This window comes from Trachinotus anak, unplaced genomic scaffold (assembly GCF_046630095.1).
Source record: "Trachinotus anak isolate AG129_WGS33_773 ecotype Australia unplaced genomic scaffold, CSIRO_AGI_Tana_v1 ptg000049l, whole genome shotgun sequence".
Taxonomy (NCBI): Eukaryota; Metazoa; Chordata; class Actinopteri; order Carangiformes; family Carangidae; genus Trachinotus; species Trachinotus anak.
Genome location: NW_027273900.1, coordinates 22,501 through 41,679, shown reverse-complemented (window position 1 = coordinate 41,679; position 19,179 = coordinate 22,501). Strand labels below are relative to the sequence as shown.

Genomic DNA, 19,179 nt, shown 5'->3' with positions numbered 1-19,179 from the left:
GACATCACCAGACGCTGGGTTTCATCCCTGGTGATGCTCTGCCAGGCCTCTACTGCAACTGTCTTCAGTTCCTGCTTGTTCTTGGGGCATTTTCCCTTCAGTTTTGTCTTCAGCAAGTGAAATGCATACTCAATCAGATTCAGGTCAGGTGATTGACTTGGCCATTGTGTAACATTCCACTTCTTTGCCTTAAAAAACTCTTTGGTTGCTTTCGCAGTATGCTTCGGGTCATTGTCCATCTACACTGTGAAGCGCCGTCCAATGAGTTCTGAAGCATTTGGCTGAATATGAGCAGATAATATTGGCCGAAACACTTCGGAATTCATCCTGCTGCTTTTGTCAGCAGTCACATCATCGATAAATACAAAGGAACCAGTTCCATTGGCAGCCATACATGCCATGACGCCATCACCACCATGCTTCACTCATGAGGTGGTATGTTTTGGATCATGAGCAGTTCCTTTCCTTCTCCATACTCTTCTCTTCCCATCACTCTGGTACGAGTTGATCTTTGTCTCATCTGTCCATAGGATGTTGTTCCAGAACTGTAAAGACTTTTTTAGATGTTGTTTGGCAAACTCTAATCTGGCCTTCCTGTTTTTGAGGCTCACCAATGGTTTACATCTTGCGGTGAACCCTCTGTATTCACTCTGGTGAAGTCTTCTCTTGATTGTTGACTTTGACACACATACACCTACCCCCTGGAGAGTGTTTTTGATCTGGCCAACTGTTGTGAAGGGGTTTTTCTTCACCAGGGAAAGAATTCTTCGTTCATCCACCACAGTTGTTTTCCGTGGTCTTCCGGGTCTTTTGGTGTTGCTGAGCTCACCGGTGTGTTCTTTGTTTTTGAGAATGTTCCAAACAGTTGATTTGGCCATACCTAATGTTTTTGCTATCTCTCTGATGGGTTTGTTTTGATCTTTCAGCCTAATGATGGCTTGCTTCACTGATAGTGACAGCTCTTTGGATCTCATATTGAGAGTTGACAGCAACAGATTCCAAATGCAAATCGCACATTTGAAATGAACTCTAGACCTTTTATCTGCTCCTTGTAAATGGGATAATGAGGGAATAACACACACCTGGCCATGGAACAGCTGAGCAGCCAACTGTCCCATTACTTTTGGTCCCTTAAAAAGTGGGAGGCACATATACAAACTGTTGTAATTCCTACACGTTCACCTGATTTGGATGTAAATACCTTCAAATTAAAGCTGAAAGTCTGCAGTTAAAGCACATCTTGTTCGTTTCATTTCAAATCCATTGCGGTGGTGTTTAGAGCCAAAAAGATGAGAATTGTGTCGATGTCCCAATATTTATGGACCTGACTGTATATTGCTTGATGTTTGCCTTGCACTCCTTTTACTCTGAGCACAATGAGCAGGCGACTGACCAAGCGGTTCTCTGTTGAAGAGGTTCTGGTCCAGGTTTTTGGACACGATGAAGACACAACACAGATTTTGATCCAGACTTTAGGGAGACTGACCAGTCAACAGATGGAGAGGGAGGGGCACCTGAAGAACAGGCACCTGAGGAGACATTCCAGTCCAAGAGTATACAATTGCTCTGGTCTTCATCCCCCCAGGACAGAGGAAGTAGAGCAAGAGTGGAAAACATCATAAAGATGACGCCAGGGCCAACACAGTATGCAACATCTTGTGTGGATGACATCAAGTCCAGCTTCCAACTCTTTTTACCAGAGTCCATTGAGGGAATTATACTGGAGATGACAAACCTGGAGGGGAAGCGTGTGTTTGGGGACACCTGGAGAGAAATCGGCCTGGTAGACCTCCAAGCCTACATAGGTCTGTTGATTTTAGCGGGAGTATATCACTCAAACAATGAGGCTACAAAAAGTCTGTGGGATGCAGAGTCTGGCAGGCCTATATTCCGGGCATTATTCGATTTGATAACAGAGATACACGACCCGTCCGCTGGCGAAATGACAAACTGGCTGCCATCAGGAACATTTGGGACAGGTGGGTGGAGCGCCTACCACTTATGTACAATCCAGGCCCTGAGGTGACAGGTGTACATTCCAAGCAAACCAGGGAAATATGGAATAAAGATCTGGGCAGCATGTGACACCAGGAGCAGCTATGCCTGGAATATACAGGTATACATGGGGAAACCCAGTACTGGAAGGGCCGAAAAAAACCAGGGCATGCGTGTTGTGCTGGACATGACAACATAATATCACATGTGACAACTTCTTCACATCATATGCTCTTGGTCAAGAGCTGCTGAAAAGAAAGCTCACCATGGTAGGGACAGTGAGGAAGAACAAGCCTGAACTTCCCCCTGCACTGGTATCGACCAGAGGAAGAGAGGCACTCTCATCAAAATTTGCTTTCACTGACACACACACTCTTGTGTCATATGTTCCCAAGAAGAATAGAAATGTCATCCTGATGAGCACGCTACACAAAGACGCCGCTGTCAGCACCACAGAGGACAGGAAGCCCCTTATGATCCAGGACTACAACAAGAACAAAGGAGGCGCTGACTGCCTTGATAAGGTAATGTAAAGTTTCATCCATCATGCATTTTATTTTATTCTTATTTATGTGAATCATAGCATTTTGTGTGCGACAGATTCAATATTGTTCCCAATCTCTTATTTATTGTTCCTTTTATTGCAGCTTACTGGTACATACACCTGCAAGCGAATGACAGCCCGCTGGCCTGTGGCACTGTTCCACAACGTCCTTGATGTGTCTGCTTTCAACGCATATGTGGTGTGGACAGCCATTGACCCAACCTGGAATCAGGGGAAGAGTTTCAAGAGGAGACTTTTCCTAGCAGAGCTGGGGAAAGCTTTGGTGACTCCTCTTATTCAACGGTGCCAGCACATTACCCGCACACCAGCCTCTGCCAGTCTGGTTAGGAGTGTGCAAGCCCCAGCCCCAGCCGCTGCCCTGGCTGCTCTCCCCCAACAAGGACATGGGCAGAAAAGGAAGGGCTGTGAGCTCTGTGCCCCTACAGACAACAAAACAAGCCTGAGATGTGTGCAAATGTGATGCCTATGTTTGCAAGGCCCACTCTGACCTGAGTGTCACATGCCACTCGTGCATGAATTCACATGCTCACACACACGCGCGCGCACACACACACACACACGACTTCATGCTGAGTTTGGTCTTTGGTTTTCCATTTATTTTTTACATTACATGTTCATTTTGTAATACATTTTCAGTGCCTATTTGTATTTTCACTGCAGTTATTTTATGTCTAATTCTATAAATTCATGTTAAACACTACTTTGAGACATTGTTCACAGCAAAAGAATGTTGAATAAAAATTTGGTGGTGAAAAATGGTTTTTGTGCTAATTTAAGAGCAGTTAAAACAGACAATCACACAAATCACACAATTGATCTATAACTGATTATGATACGTCAAAATCAAACAAAATTCAGTGAAACTCCTTTGCATATGGCTGTTAATTATTTTAATGGATAGTCTATGTGATTAATAATTTCAGCAGGTGTGAATAGGATTTCAGTGCAAAAAATGTTTATTTTCATTTAGTGGGATCCTGTGAAGATTTGTTCAGATTCACTTCCAAAATGATCCCTCTGGACCTGTTGCTTGGGTGAGTGAAGAGCAGCCATTTGTTTGGGTTCTGGCTCAGGTCACCCTTTGTATTTTTATCCTTATGTTGAGCCTCATTTCTCTGACAGCCTCTAACTATTTCAGCAGGCTTCAGCATGCCCTGGCTCACATCAAATGTGGCCCAGGTTTAGATGTCACAACAAAGTCCACAGGCCAAATCAGTTTCTTTGCACCAGTTTTGGTCAGCGTCAGTGGTTGTGATATTGCAGAGACATGCCATGTTGCAGCCCCACCTTCGCCCACCTCAGCAAAAACAGACCCACATACTGAAAAAGGGAAACGAGTTAGTTGCTCTTGACACAAATGCTGTGGCTAAAATGGCAGTGGATCACCTCCAGCAGCTGCAACACAGCTGGAGCCTCTACATGTGTCTTACACTGAAGTAAAAGGCTGCATGAACTGGCCAAATAGGGCAGAGACTGTCAGAGGTGTAAAATAAGGCTGTATAATACCTGTAAAAATGTGCCTCTCTGTGGAGAAAAGTCAGTAATATATCCACAGTTCTGCTGTGTGAGTCTAAGTTATGCTGAAGTCTTTATGAATTATAATTGATGATAACTTGAGAAAAACATCCTTGAAGGCATTTGTGGTGTTGGTGCACACCATGAAAGAGAAAGTAAGATCAGTTGAAAGAGCTGCTCCCTGAAAGCTTCAGCAGTCCCATACAACGCTGTGCTGTATGCTGCACTGTGTTCCACCCTGCAGCCCATTAATATCACAACTATCCCCCTTTCCTCTCCTCCTCCCTCTTCCCCATACTTCTCCCTCCAAACCACTCTGCCCTGCTGCTCTGTATCCACTCCTGCCTCCAGTGCTCATAAAGAAGTAGAGCTGACAGGTGCTGGAGACCCAAGCCAGGGATACAAGAGACAGGGTGGGGCGGGGAGGGGGTGGGGGTTCATTAATGAGTTCTGGCTTGATAATTCTTGAATGTTTTTCGATCAGACTTTTTCCAAGTACATTCACATCAGCAGCTGCCATTGAGTTCAACCTGACTAGTTTGAACTTGTTTTTAGCAAATAAAATTGGAAGAATCAGCAGAAACTAACAGCTCTCAGGTCCAGGTAGTGGGAAGGAGAAGTAAAGAGGAGCAGCAGGGGACTGAAAAATAACCCTGCAGGCACACAGCTGGCCAGCAGTGTTGTTCGACGTTAATATTTGTTTGAATGTAGGTTGTGACGTGACAATGTCTAATGCCTACCTTAACTGGACGTAGAGCACTGATGACATCTGCTGATATTCTGTTGGTTTTAAGTTGTGTTGTTAAGTAACTGATCCAACGTCATATAAAATACCAACATTGTAGTTGTGAGCGAAACCCAACATCTGCTAAATGTCACAATGTCAGTTGTTTTGACGTCAACCTGATTTTCATTTCAAACCAAAGTTTAATGTCCAGTGTCTTTCTGCTGCCTGTGCCTGCTGGGTAGACGAAGGCCTGAAACATCCCTCCTCCTCCGTCTACTCCGCTGGTCAGCTCAAGAAGGGGCTGTGGAAGTTGGGAGAGCTTTGGAGGAACAGGATGATTTATTTTTTCTGCTGTTGTGTTGTGTTGTGTTGTGTTGTGTTGTGTTGTGTTGACAGGCCACCACCTGAGCATGCAGCAAAGGACTACCCTGGGTGATGCTCAGCTCTCATAAATGCACACTTCCCCTCAACCTTGCTTGTTCTTTCCTCCTCTCATATGTGAGTTTTACAATTTTTTTGTAGTTGGCTGATTTGTCCTGTTTGCCCGCTTTGTGTGTGTGTGTGTATCACACTGGGTTTGGACGTTGGTATTGATGAATCCAAGGCTGGCAGTCTCAGGGAATCATTACCTCTTCACCAGAACACTGAATCATCATCATTATTGTGCAGTCAGCCATTTCACCAACTACAGCACAGCAGCTTGTGAGATGTGATGATGTCAATCCCCAGGACCTGATTTGAAAAGGTCAGGATTTAGCAATAAGTGAGTCGCAGTGTGACAACAGCTGGTTTCTTGGTTGTTGTGAGACACATGATATAACCACACCCAAGCAGTCCTGCTTGGAGCATATCATCAATATTGTAGTGTTTGAGAGTGTTTAACTCTTAAATAAACTGTTAAATGTTTTTTACATATCACAGTCATGAATGATTAATGTTGGCCTAAAGTACATACCACACTCGAACCGTATCTCCCCTTAACTTCATCTTCGTCTTGTAAACCAACTTTGCTGTATCTGTTTTCCATGCTCTTCAAAGTTATTGGTGATCCAGCTAAAGGTCAATATAAGATTAATGTCAGAACCAGGGAACACAGATATGGAACCAATCTGTGATACAATCCCCAGTTACTGACGATTTGTGACAGAAATAAGTGAATGTGCTGTCCCTTTGAGCTATAATCTCCCAAATGTTCACTCACAGCAGAAGGCTTCCCTCAGTGGAGCCCTGTCAGCAGCCGCACAGTGTTAGGACTCACTTCAAAACAATACCGTTCTGAGGCAATGGAAGATGCACATGTGTGGAGACTTTTTCATAAAACCAAAAAAATGGCCGAGTTGAAAGACATGAACGCTGAATATGTCCTAGCATATGGCTGCCAGATCTGACATTTAAATACACATGTACAACCTTTCCTGGGTTTTGGGTGAGGAGGGATGGGAGGGGGGTAACGATGTGAAGGAGTGTGTTTCAGATTGCTGGTCGCATGTGACTTGTGTCCGTCCAGTTCTGTGTGTCTGTGTGTGTTTGTGTGTGTGAAATCAGATGGACAGCTCCATTCACAGCAGTACAGGCTCTGAATATGATGCTCATCTGTTACTGCAGCAGAGAGGAAAGATCCTGTCTGTCAGGCTGTGTTTCTATGACCTGTTATTTGTTATTGTCCGCTGAGGTAATGATTCATGTGGCGGAATGAAAGGAAAATGACATCTGAAAAAAAGAAAACAAAAAAATGGGTTTAAAAAGGAATCAATGCTTTAGTCAAAACTCCAGTCTATTTTTTATTCTAACTTGTCTGCCAAAGCAAACAGGTCATAAAGGCAGAAGAGTTGCCCACAACTTGTATTTATATGAAAATATCTGACTTTCAAGTTATTTTAAGGCAAAGTTGATGGTAGCCTACACAGGGAGAAAGTATGTGGCATGTGATATTCTTCCTTTTGTGGAAAAGAACAGACTTGTGTTGGGTTAGATGTCAGGAGCTCGGGTCACAGAAATGATTTGCGAGCACTGCCTACAGGTAGATTGTAAAAGGTGGAAGCATCACAGTACACAAATTACTGTTGCTCAGCAGTTTCAGATAAGTTTGTGAGTCCTGCAGGGCTGTCACACTCACACACCTGGGTGTTACCTGTGATACTCGTTTTGACTAGTGTAAAAATGAGTGAGGCAAAATCACAGGTCCATCTATGAATCTAACTTTGTGTTCATGTAAGCCTGTTTTTGAGGGTTATTTTTATGAGTGAGGTATGAATCCGACAGCCATCATGAAAGCTGCAGTAGCAGTTGTAAGGAGCAGTTAATCTGGCTATGGTGGCTAATTAACATATATAGTAAAGTATAAAAAAACCCACACAGAAATATTACCTGAATCTGCTTTATAGCAAGTTTCAGCTCATTGTGCATCCTGCAACTTCCCTGTTTTGATTGTTTTCAGTGCCAAAAGCTTTACAAACCTACTGTGAACTACCTGCTCAGCACTGTGCAGCACAGACACAGTTAGCAACTAGCCAGTCAACATAATGGAACATCGAACAAAAATAAGTTCAATTTTTTTATTTATTTTTTATGTGGAGCACAGACACATTTGTGAATTCCCCTATAGAGATAATTAAAGTATTTATCTTAGTATTTCTTGTGTTTTTATTGTATATGTTAATTTAAAAGTCATTATTTTTGCAGTTGGACTTAAAATAATGTGTAGCCGCATCAGTTTAATGCATCCAGTCCTTTTCAGGACGATGACATCTTCATTCTTAAACCCACAAAACTCTGATTGTGTTTGGAAAACTGAGCTGTCAAAGAGCACAATACCATACATATGTGAACTGCTGTAAATTTGGAGAAGTAAACAGGGATTTAATGGACAGATTTCTGCCTTTGTGTCAGATGTTACCCGAGAACAACTCTGTTAGTTACATCTGTCACTCACAGAACCAAAGGACATTTTGTCCAGGTTTGAGACACCTACCACCTCTAGGTGCTCCCTCCACACATATCAGTACACACATGCTTAAAACACATCATGCACGTTGTATTGCCACACAAGCCCACACACACTTCTCATATCGGTAAGCTTCTCTATATTCAGGATCCAAGTAATTACATGAGATAACACTGAGTTTTTACAGGAATCCAGGCACTTTATTTCCCAGCCTTTATTGCTCTGTAACTTGTGCGGTAAGTTTCACTGCTCAGCTTTGAAAGAACAACTATTGCAGTGCCAGGTGGAATAAAACTTAATAGCACCCAATAACCAGAGAATCACCGTAAATAACTCTAAACAGCGCCAGGTAACACACCTCGCCATGGTAGCCTAGCTGGAGTGAACATGGATTGAGGCCTGGGTTACTGTTATCCATGTGTGTGTGCTTTTTCATGCTGGCTGGTTTAACTTCATTAATTATTATGAGGGAGAGCTCTGAGGTCAGCTGAGCTGGGGGGAGAAATATAAGGGATAGTGTAAAGACCCTGTAGGGAAAGGGCAAATACTTTAAAAGGGTTATAGTACTGTAAGTAAGTGTATTTGTAAGTAAGTATTTGCTGTTGCTGCATAGCAAACATTAGCATTATCAGTTGTCTACTTACCAGTCTGGAAGAAACGTTATGAGCTCAGCATCAAACTTCATTCCTTTACTCATCTAGTGCTGTCTCTAGTGGTGGAAAGCAACACTAATGTTAACTTTTGTTTAACTTCTATTTCTATCACTTCTTTTCTTTGCTGCCAAACCTGGTTTCTTGTTGGGAGCGGGTGGTCAGTGATATATGTATCGTTTACAATAATATCGAAATTGCTGTTTTGACGATGAGGCAGCTGGCATTATCGAGTATTTCTCTCGCTTTGCATTTCCGATGTAAAATACCAGGAAACGTATTGATTACGTCGTGACTTCGTGAGTTGTACTAGTGCGCACTCGTATTCAGGCTCCAGGGTAGAGGCGGCAGTTAACAAGCTGCCGCTGAAGTATGAATGAAGAAACACAGCCAGAGCAACTCGCTAAAGAGCTACCAGCTTCACAGTCGGCTTCTTTAGACCTTGTAGCCAGACGTGGGTCATCCTCACTCGCGTGGAGATGGTTTGGCTTCAAGACGTCGCTGAAACCAGCCCAATGTGCAGACTTTGTGGGAAAGTGGTTGCAGTGAAAGACAGCGCCACAACAAACCCATGTCACCATATCCAGACTAACCACCGACTCAGTACGAAGAATATGAAAAGCTTCGGGAGTCCAGTAAATCCATGGTAGTGGTGACAGCAAAAAAACAACCCCAGCAGCAAACTTTGGTGGAGTCGTTTGGCAAAAGGGAAAGATGGGGAAGACATAACCAGTGCCAACACCTGCTCTTCTTCAAGCGATGTTGTTGTATTGTTTTGCGCTGTTTCTTAAGTGCCATTTGTAAGCAACAGTAAATATTCTATTTACCAGAGGTATTCACCAGGTATTACAAGACGGGATGGGCTGGTGCTAGCTAGTTAGCATGCTAAGTTAATTAGATATCTCTTCAGAACAATGAATAGATGTCTTTGACAGATTGTTAAAACTGTTATTTCTTTATATTCTGTTTATAATTTTAGTAAAATTTTGAATGTTTTAAATTAAAATACTTACATATACCACCTTTAATGCAAATCTGACCTATATAAACACAAACTCTCCTTTTATGTAATGTTCTATGGCCAGAACTCATAAATACAAATGGTTTTCTGTCATTTGGGGGGGGGGCAGTTTTAATGTCGTGCTGTGTAACAAGCCACATCTTTATCCTTTTAAACTTTATTAATTTGGCTTCAGCTTTCATTCAGAGTTTATAGTCCCTCAGAAAGCCTGAATCCCAGAGGTAGGGCTTGTTGAACAGGGCTCAACCACTGTTAGCTATGTAAACAGCTGTAAACCACACACACACACACACACACACACAGAGGAAAGAAACATAGGTACTGAGGAAAAAGATAGTCAACCAAAGCTGAACCTCAAAGGTTCACTGTGTAAACGTCATGTAATACATTGTTAATTGGCCAAATGCAGAAATCAAACACTCCAAAATGCAAGTTGTAATCAGAGTAACGAAAAACACCACGGTTTGAGTCATTTGTAACTTCTTTAGCAGTTTTAACACAAGTACATAAACGACTGAATGTTGATTCTTCACTTTGGAAACAGTAGCTGACAAAACAGTTTCACCACCAGGTCCATTTATCAACTGTTCCAGATCAAACTTCATGAGTAGATGGTTTGTCCTGCTGTTGTGGAACTGCAGATACACTTCTGAAGAAAAGGTTCTCTTTTGTTGAGCAGCAACAGAAAAATTATATTACTGTACAATGTATTTCAATAACAAATGATGTATACGGACTTTTTTAAAGTAAAAAATTTAAAAAAGATTTGTTTTCTTAATTATATAATTTTTATTATTCAGATTTAGTATATTTAACTATATAGACACATATAGTGATATAATGGTGTGATCGTATTTGCATTTTATTATACAAGACACTGAATCATCAGTTCAGGAAGCACTTAAAGCACAATATATTTACTTTTTGAATTCCTTTTTGAAGTAGGAATTCAAAAAGTAAATATAGAATTTAAAAAGATTTAAAAAAATCTATAAATACATGTAATATTTTTACATGTATTTTTATACTAAGTATAAAAATGCTGTTGAGGCTGGTATTTATGATCTGCAGGTTTTCAGAAAGTGTACTAATGACAGAAGCATGATGATTACAATCAGTATTACAGTCAGTCTTTGTTCCTCTGGAAATTCAACCTGTCTCATTCTGTCCCATCAACACCTTCCAAAAACACACACACAGAAACTGGACATGATTTGACAGCTGGTCATCGATGGTTTATTCTGTTCAACAGCAAGAGGAAAGAGAGCAAGTGTTCACATGTGTGGGTATGTTTGTGTTATGGATAAAACCAAATGACAGACAACCAGAGCAAACACACACACACACACGCACGCACGCACGTGCACACAGACACACACACACACACACACACACACAGGGTAGAGAGAGCCTCCCTCTCCTCCTTGTTCAGTCAAGGCTGAACGTTATTTCAGTCAGTGCGTCCAGTTGTCACTGAGCTCCGTGACCAAAAACCTTTTCATTCCCTTCTCTCTATTTCATAAACCACCAAACCTCACATCTGGAGGACAGATGTCTGTCTCTCCTCCTCCTCTTGTTTTCTCCATCTCTCTCTCTCCTTCTTTTTCCTCTAGGCAGGCCTGGTGCTAATCCCTCTCTCCTCCACCTGGTCCAGACCACCCACACACTGAGTGGGTGGTGCAGCAGCAGGCCACCAGCAGAGTGTGTGTGTGTGTGTGTGTGTGTGTGTGTGTGTGTTACACAACATCATGCAAACAAAAGAATAACTGTACTTAGATTTACACAGAAGCAATAATTAAATGCAGAAAAAGTGAAATAAACCAGTGGAACAGAAGTTTAAATTTTAGAATGATTTCTGTTTAAATGTTTGTGACAGCTCATAAACATGAAAATCAAACTCTTTAAAACTGTAACTTATATCAACCCAACAACCAGTTTACAAACAGCACACATACATGGAAATATGGACAGAAAACAACAGTGTCATACTTTTTCATTAAGGTAGTGGAAGCATTTTTCAGGCTGGTGAGTCGAGGCATTTTCCATTTGAGACAAAACCAGATCAGTTTCACCAGATTTAAAAGTATTAAATTAGTTTCTACTGGAGAGTTACGATCTGAACTTACATGCTAAATCTTCTAAATTAAAGTGATAAAGGTACTTAAAGTTTCCTAATTTTCTTTGTGTATATGGCATGGGTTGATATTTTTATGCACTATGTAGTTGTAAGTGCTGTGTTCTTACAGGGGGACCTTTGCCAGCTCAGATTATAGACCTGATGACACATCTGCAGTTTAACTAGTTGCAAGAAAAATTGCATCATCCTTGGTTTAACATTAGCTTTTCTGTTTTTAAAGCCATTTAATCATAATTACACAGGTAATTGTGACTTTATAGTCATACTACTATATACTATGACAAATACACTGAGAAAATACTAAAAAAATATCACTTCAAAAACTGAAGTGAGGGGCGTAGAGGTTGCAGAAGTTCAATAATTACCCTTTGTCTCCATCTAGTGGTGAAGTGACAAAAGCACAATCAATCAAATCTGCACAGTGGACACTCGTCTGCATCTTCATCTACATTTCATTCACTGAAATGATGAAAACCAATGTTGTGTTTATAGTATATCAGCAGTAGTGATGTTTTTATATTTCTATATTCTGTATATTTGTATAATTCGTAATTGTTGTATATATATATATATATATATATATATATATATATATATATATATATATATATATATATATATATATATAGACACACACACACACACATTCTTGACTGTACGGGGTGCAGGAGACAATGACAATAACAGAATCTTGAATCTTGAATATTCACAAGTATGTGTTCAGGCAGGAGGTTGGCCTTTGTAGGTTTAAAGACTTTAAAGTGAGGAAAGTGAGAAAGCAGCACTTGCTTCTCCATAATTATCATTACTGAGGTGCTGTCACACATGAGCCCTCACTCAGAACTGCTCCAACAGCCGGTGGAGTAAACTGTGGTTGTACTGAGCCGCTACTGAGGTCAAAGCCTTGATATTTTGATGAATATGTGGGTAAACTTTAAATTCAGGTGAAAATCAGGTGTGGAAATAACCATCCAAGGTAGCAAATGATGACTGTGTCCATTTATTCTATTCTATTCTACTTTAAACCTATTTTTATTTTATTATTTCTATTTTATTATTATTCAATTTACTTTATTTTTTGTTCTTATCAGGAGGGTTTCATTTTCCATTATTATTCAACATCATTATTCAAGTTCATTATTATTATTATTATTATTATTATTATTATTATTTACAGAGTGAAATTTGGGATTCAGCTCAAATACAGGAGGTTTGAGGCTGAATTTGTGAACCCCTCACATTACCAGATAATCCGGGCTGAACATCGGTACTGACCAAGGTCCCACTTTTGTCTTCCAGGTGTTGGGAGGAGTAAGCCGGGAAAAAACTGGCCCAAAACTCCTGTAGTCTGAGCTCACCTTAAATCAGATCCTGTGGTGACGACAGAAGGAAACAGAACATTGTGTATGGTGACGATGATATGGTGTAACCTTAAGTTTGCTGGTTAGTTGTTATTTTACCAAAAGCTGGGTTCTGAGTGTGAATGTAACTGATTTAGTGTGAATATTGTGTCTCTCTGAAGGAGCGTAGTAGAATATGAGGCAGCCCCTGTATTTCAGGATGAGTCAATCTGACTGAATTAGACTGATTGGTATGTTTCTTATGACCACGGAGAGTTGTGTACATTGGCATATAGGTGTAAAAGCAGAATGCTGCATTACAAATAGTTCCCAGCAGTTAAACCGCAGTATATTATGTACAACAGAAGCATTTTAAAAAAGAAAGTAAACTGCATGAAGCTTTCAACCAAAACCAACAACGAAGTCCAGAGCGAGGGAACTCCAAACAGGAACTCATATATTTTGAATTAGCAGTGAAAAGTGAGGGAGAAAGTGGAAAAGTGATGCTGTGTTTCCTATTATTGTAGGATGGGGGTTGACAACAGGGCCGAGTCCCTCCGCCACGCTGTGAGCACACCAGTGGAATTTGGATGGCGGCAGTGCTGATGATGAGAAATATGAGAGAGGAAGACACAATACGCTGTTGTTCCACGCAGTGTCATCGTGACCCAAGGGCAGTCCTGCCTCACACACACACACACACACGCACACTCACACAGGCTATTGTCAGTGCACAGCTCATAGGGAAATATTTGTAGTTGTGTTGCCAAAAGTGGAAATGGATGCGTGTTGGCTGTTTGAAAAGCCGCAGCGCACTCGTAAAGCTCTGCACGTAATCCCGCGCAGTTGATGGCGCTTTAGAGTCAATGGTCAGACCGAGGCCTCGAGGTCAAATGAGTCAGACCAGTCTTCCCAGTGAGAGATTCTGCGCTGCTTCTCAACTGTGTCATCTCATCTCCTGCTCGTCTTCACTGACTTTCCACACTGATTTCCTACAGTAAAACACAGTGTATTCTTTAGTATAATTCCACCTGCTGTGTGGTGGTTAGATGTCTCTTATAATATTAGTATTAAGAGCAAATGTGCAATAGGAAAAATAAGGAATGGATGAAAGTAATAAAACTTGGATTAAATCTAAAAGTAGAAAAATAAGTGGGAATTGAAAAATAAAATGAGACAGAGAGTAAAACACAAAATATTTACAATTTACATAACATTTTATGTACTTCTTTGATTGATTCACTTTTCAGCCTAACTCTCATATTTTATGTTTGAAAGAAATAGTTCCAAAACAAGAGGACTCACTCAGTGTTTACCTGAATCCTCAAAATTAAAAATCAAATACAGGAGTGAGCATCTGTAGTTCCATCTCAGCCTTCTCCCAGACTTCATCTTCATCTTCTGCAGACAGCCTGTAAGGCACAGCCTGTAAAGCACAGCCTGTGCACACATGTACATATATGCTGTACAACACTGAATTTGTTAACTGTAGAATTGTAGAAACACAGTAACATACTCTTTGTGCTTAAGGCCTTGCAGTGAAACATCCTCACAGCTTTGTAAACTGTGCTGCTTTTCTGGCTCCTGTTCAGCTGTTGATGTGGAATGTAGAATATGTGTGCAATCAAGGAAACTATTGATTGAGCCCATTAAGCTCTGATTAGCCCGCCGGCCGCTCTCTCCCTCCCAGCTGGGTGAGTCTATTCTGAGGCAGGAGACAATAAAGGAGCCCTGTCTCCCACATCCTCATTTCTCCTCCTCTTTTTCTTCCACTCCCGTCCGTGTCCCCTGCCTTGTGATCATTTGATTAATTTTTTAGAAATGTATGTAAATATGAGGTTGGGGAGCATCTGTACCCTCGCACCTGTGGCTGTGGCAGACATATCCTGTTTGGAAAAGGCCTCGCCAAACACCCTAATCCACCCGTTTGCGCACCCTTTACTCCGCCTCTCTTCCACTACTAAACCCCCCCACAACCCTCCCGCCCGCCGCTCAGTCAAACCAGGAAGTGTGCACAGGAAACAGCTGTCCCTCACGTCCGCCCGCTCGCCCCTCGCCAGGTGCATCCTGGGAACGGAGCGATGTGTGACCGTCGACATGTGCCTGACACTGTATGAGGTGTCGTTACAGTAATCAGGATCACCCTGAACTTTATACAGCAAGAGGATAAAAATAAAGCTCCATGCTACTCCACTCTGCTGTTACAAATTCTATTTGTGAAGCAGCAGTTTCTATCTAATTCTACAGATTTGGGGTCTTGATGCTACAGGACAGAAGTGAGGATAAAATATATAATTTATTTCTGATCTGATCAAGATGAAGCAGATACACTTGTGATCGCTTCTCGTCAGCTTAAAGGGAAACTCCACCACTTATCAAAGTCTGTCTACAGCTGTTGGGGAGTGCTACTGAATGTGAAAAAGGAAGCGTGAAGTGAAATAAAAAATATATTCTCTGGTTGTTCTGAATCCATTTAGATTTTATTTTTTATAAACTGTCCATCATGAGTCCCACAGTGTTGCAGTTGGCTCTCTGTGGTATCTCTGCTCTTCTAACTTTGTGCTTATCTATTTGAACCTATGTAAAGGTTTGCAGATAGTTCAGGGAAGAAACAGTGCTTTTGTCCAGATGTTACACTCTGTCTGCTTGTGATGAAATGTTTCTAAAAGAAATCTATTTGGTCATGGTGTAACAGTGCAGATGCCATCATGCTTTACTCTCCTCAACAATTGTCTTATACATTCCAGGCTAGAAAAAAAATATCTGTCCAAACTTGTTTTTTCATCTACAAGATTGTGATCTGCTATTTTAGTATCTGACAAACCATTTAAAATAATGTGGCTTATGTTTATGAAGTATTGATAATATTAATGAGCTGTTTTCCAGTGATCCCTTTGACACCTGTAAACACTGGCTCACTGCTGATGAAGCAGACATGGAGTCCATGTCATGTTAATGTTAATAAAGATTAGATTGAAGCCTGGCAGTAAAAACCCATCCTCAATTGTCCCGTCTCTTCTCCATAATATGAACCCCCCCTTGTTGTCTGTACTGTACTGGATGGCTGGTCTCCAGGACAGTCAGGAAAAATAAACAGTGGACATCTGTCGCAGCAAAGGAGGAGAGGGAGCGTCTGTCCCGGCCAGCGCTCGCAGCATTGTTTGTCACTTTCTCCATGCAATGCACTGCGACTAGTGCCTCAAACAATTAGGTTCCAGTGATCCCTATCACCCGACACACAATAGTGTTTACACGGCATGGAGGAAACGTGGCCATGGAGCCGACTCTGGGAATGTGTATGTGTTTTCTTGGGCATGTGCATGTGTGTCAATGCCCTTGGTGTGTGTTCGTAGAACTTTTAAGACTCTAAGCCCACAGTGTATCCTGTCAGGGTGAAGAATATTCCTCTGCCAATAATATAGTGTTCAAAATTTTAAAAAAGTTTGGTGACATACGGACTCCTTGTAGGGAAGGATGGTGAACTAGCAGACAAGCTAACTGCTAACACATTAGCCATCTGAGGAAGTGCAAACTCCTGGAGCTTTTTTCAGTTTGTGGGTCTTAACATAATTTCACTGAATAAAGAGTAAAAAGAGATAAATGCGTCTCACCTCCACAGTGTTGAAGATGGTGCACCTTTTATCATTTTCTTATAGGGGATTAAAAAGCTCAGGCTTGTTTGCATTTCTTTGAGTCAGACTAACAAACCTGTTATCTGGCTGCTAACAGTATAAATTCCCACATATTTGCACCACTCGTGCAACAGAGCTAAGGTCTGATACCTTCCTTCGTTTTAAACCTAACAAATTTACATGTCAAAGTTCACAGCTGACCTCTGATCAGAGCAACCTCGGCAAAATTCAATTTACCACAAAATTTTGAAGTTTAAAATGGAAGTGAATGGGACTTAGATCTACCACATGTATAGTGCGCCTATAACTGTGGAACAAGTTACATCTGTTAATGTCATTTTCACTTTGGTTCCTGAACTACAGTTCAACAGCTGGTATTTTCTACAGGCCACAAGATTTTCTTTCTATACGCTTCACCCATGCACCGTGTTCATGGTGTTTCTGCACACAAACACACACACACACACACACACGCACACACACGCACACACACACACGCACACACACACACACACACACACACACACACTCACACACACACTCACACACACACACACACTCACACACACACACACACACACGCACACACACACACACACACACACACTCACACACACACACACACTCACACACACACACACACTTATTTAAGGTATTCCCTAATAATGTAGTAGTAGTAGCAGTAGTAGTAGTAGTAGCAGTAGTAGCAGCAGCAGTAGTAGTTGTAGTAGTTAAACACTGTCACTGAGGGACTTTCCAGCCAGGCTGATGTCTGTCCGTCTCAGAGCAGGGGTGGAAAGCGGTGGACTGTCTGTGGTGAACACACACTGGGACATGAACTTGAACAAAGACTTTCTGATGTCTTTCAAAAATCTAACATTTAACTTTATTGTTTTAACATTTGAGAATTTGAAAATCTTGCTGTGAGATAATCATGTGGTGTTGCAGTGCAGCAGGACATAAACCAACGCACCAGTTACGGTGGTAGTTTCTCTTTGAGCACTTTTCAGTTTCCACTTATGGGTGTTGGACTTTAAAATCCACTGATAAGTATCAAACCCACATCCTCAGAACTTCCAAGCAGTGCTCCAACACACTGTTATTTGGTCAGAGTGTGCTGAACGCTTTCAGTCTGGAAAGGTATGAATCCAAGACCTCAGAACTTCAGAGAAGTCTTCTAACACCCTGAGTCATTTGGTCAGACATGTCAGAGCTAAACCTATCGCTGACCCTCGAAGGATGTTCTCAAAACACCATGAGCAGGTTGTAAGAAGACATTTGACCAATTTTTGTTAGAGCCTTTCTTTGGTTTACTTGTAGGACTGAATGAGGTGCAGCCTCTGAGGACTGAACCCAACATTTCAAAACTTAAACTTGGTCATCTAACACCTCCAGCTATTTGACAAGACACACTTGAGTCTTATTTCTTCTCTGGACTCTTTAGGACACTGGGCTCCAGAATTACGTAAGAATCACAACGATCAAACCCTCTGCTTCTGCAGCGGGAGTCATCTCAGGGGAAACCACGTGTGCAACGTGATGGAGGTGGAAGAGTTTTCATTTGTGTGTGTGTGTGAGTGAGTGAGTAGTTAAAATCCCTGCTGAGTATGAGCTTGAACGCTCAAACACCTGCACGTCCTCTCTCAACTGAAATTAAAATAACTTCACAGGTTTCAGACATAATGAATTAAGGCATAACCAACAAACACACACACACACACAAACACACACACACACTAAGAGAGAGAGAACCTTTACAGTTACTGTTTTTGTCCTTCAGGTTTCAGGGGTATTTTCACTCGTGCTCACAGGCTCCCTCATCGATACTCCGTTTATTGAGGGGGGTATTTTTGGGGGGGTAGTCAGGAGGAGGGCGTGACAGCACGGCTCTGAGATTAAAACAATCCTCTCCTGATTTCTTCCTCACTCAAGGGAGAAGCGGAAGCTGTCTGTTATCGTTTGTTTCTATTATTATTCCCCATCTACAGTTTGGGTGTTCACGCTGCCTTAAATGAGAAAGTCAACTCTTTCTCTTGTGTGTGTTTTCACTTTTCATGGAGCTGCCTAGAAAACAGTGGCTGTCAGCTGAGAGGTCAGGTTTACAGTAAGGGGGGGGAAACCCAGGATGTACACTAATCTGTTGTCCAGCATCTTACAGGGTTACAGTGCAGGAGGAACTAAAACACCAGACTGTGACCAACAGCTTTACAGTCTTAAAACTGCGTTCTCAAAGTCTTCAGAGTCCAGGTTCAGTTTGGTTAATTTTTGTCTTTGTATGGCAAATAAAAAGTTTGTCTTCATGCAACATTTATGGAATGATTTTTATCATCAGTCTGACTCTTCAATTCAACAAACTTGTTTTTACAGCAGCCTGTAAAAAAGGTGCAGACACTTGGTTATAACCTGTTAACTCAGAACATCATTATGGAACAAGAACACTCTCCTTCATGACTTATACACATAGAAGTGCAGCATAAAAACATAAGAAATGAAACTATGCCGTACTCGATTTGCATCTTACTGTAAGTGCTTGAATCTGGAAGCACTAATACTACTTTTCCAGGGAAAATATTAGAATCAAAACCATTCAGTTCAGTTCATCACAGTTATTTCACTGTATGTGAGACAGAAATAAAATTCTGAAAGTCTATTT

The 19,179-nt window shown here is 41.4% G+C and overlaps 1 pseudogene; it reads left to right on the top strand.

The window, feature by feature from the left end:
• Positions 1–1,509: 1,509 nt before the first annotated feature.
• On the top strand, positions 1,510–3,454 carry LOC139615407 (piggyBac transposable element-derived protein 4-like; annotated as a pseudogene).
• The last annotated feature ends 15,725 nt before the right edge of the window (positions 3,455–19,179 follow it).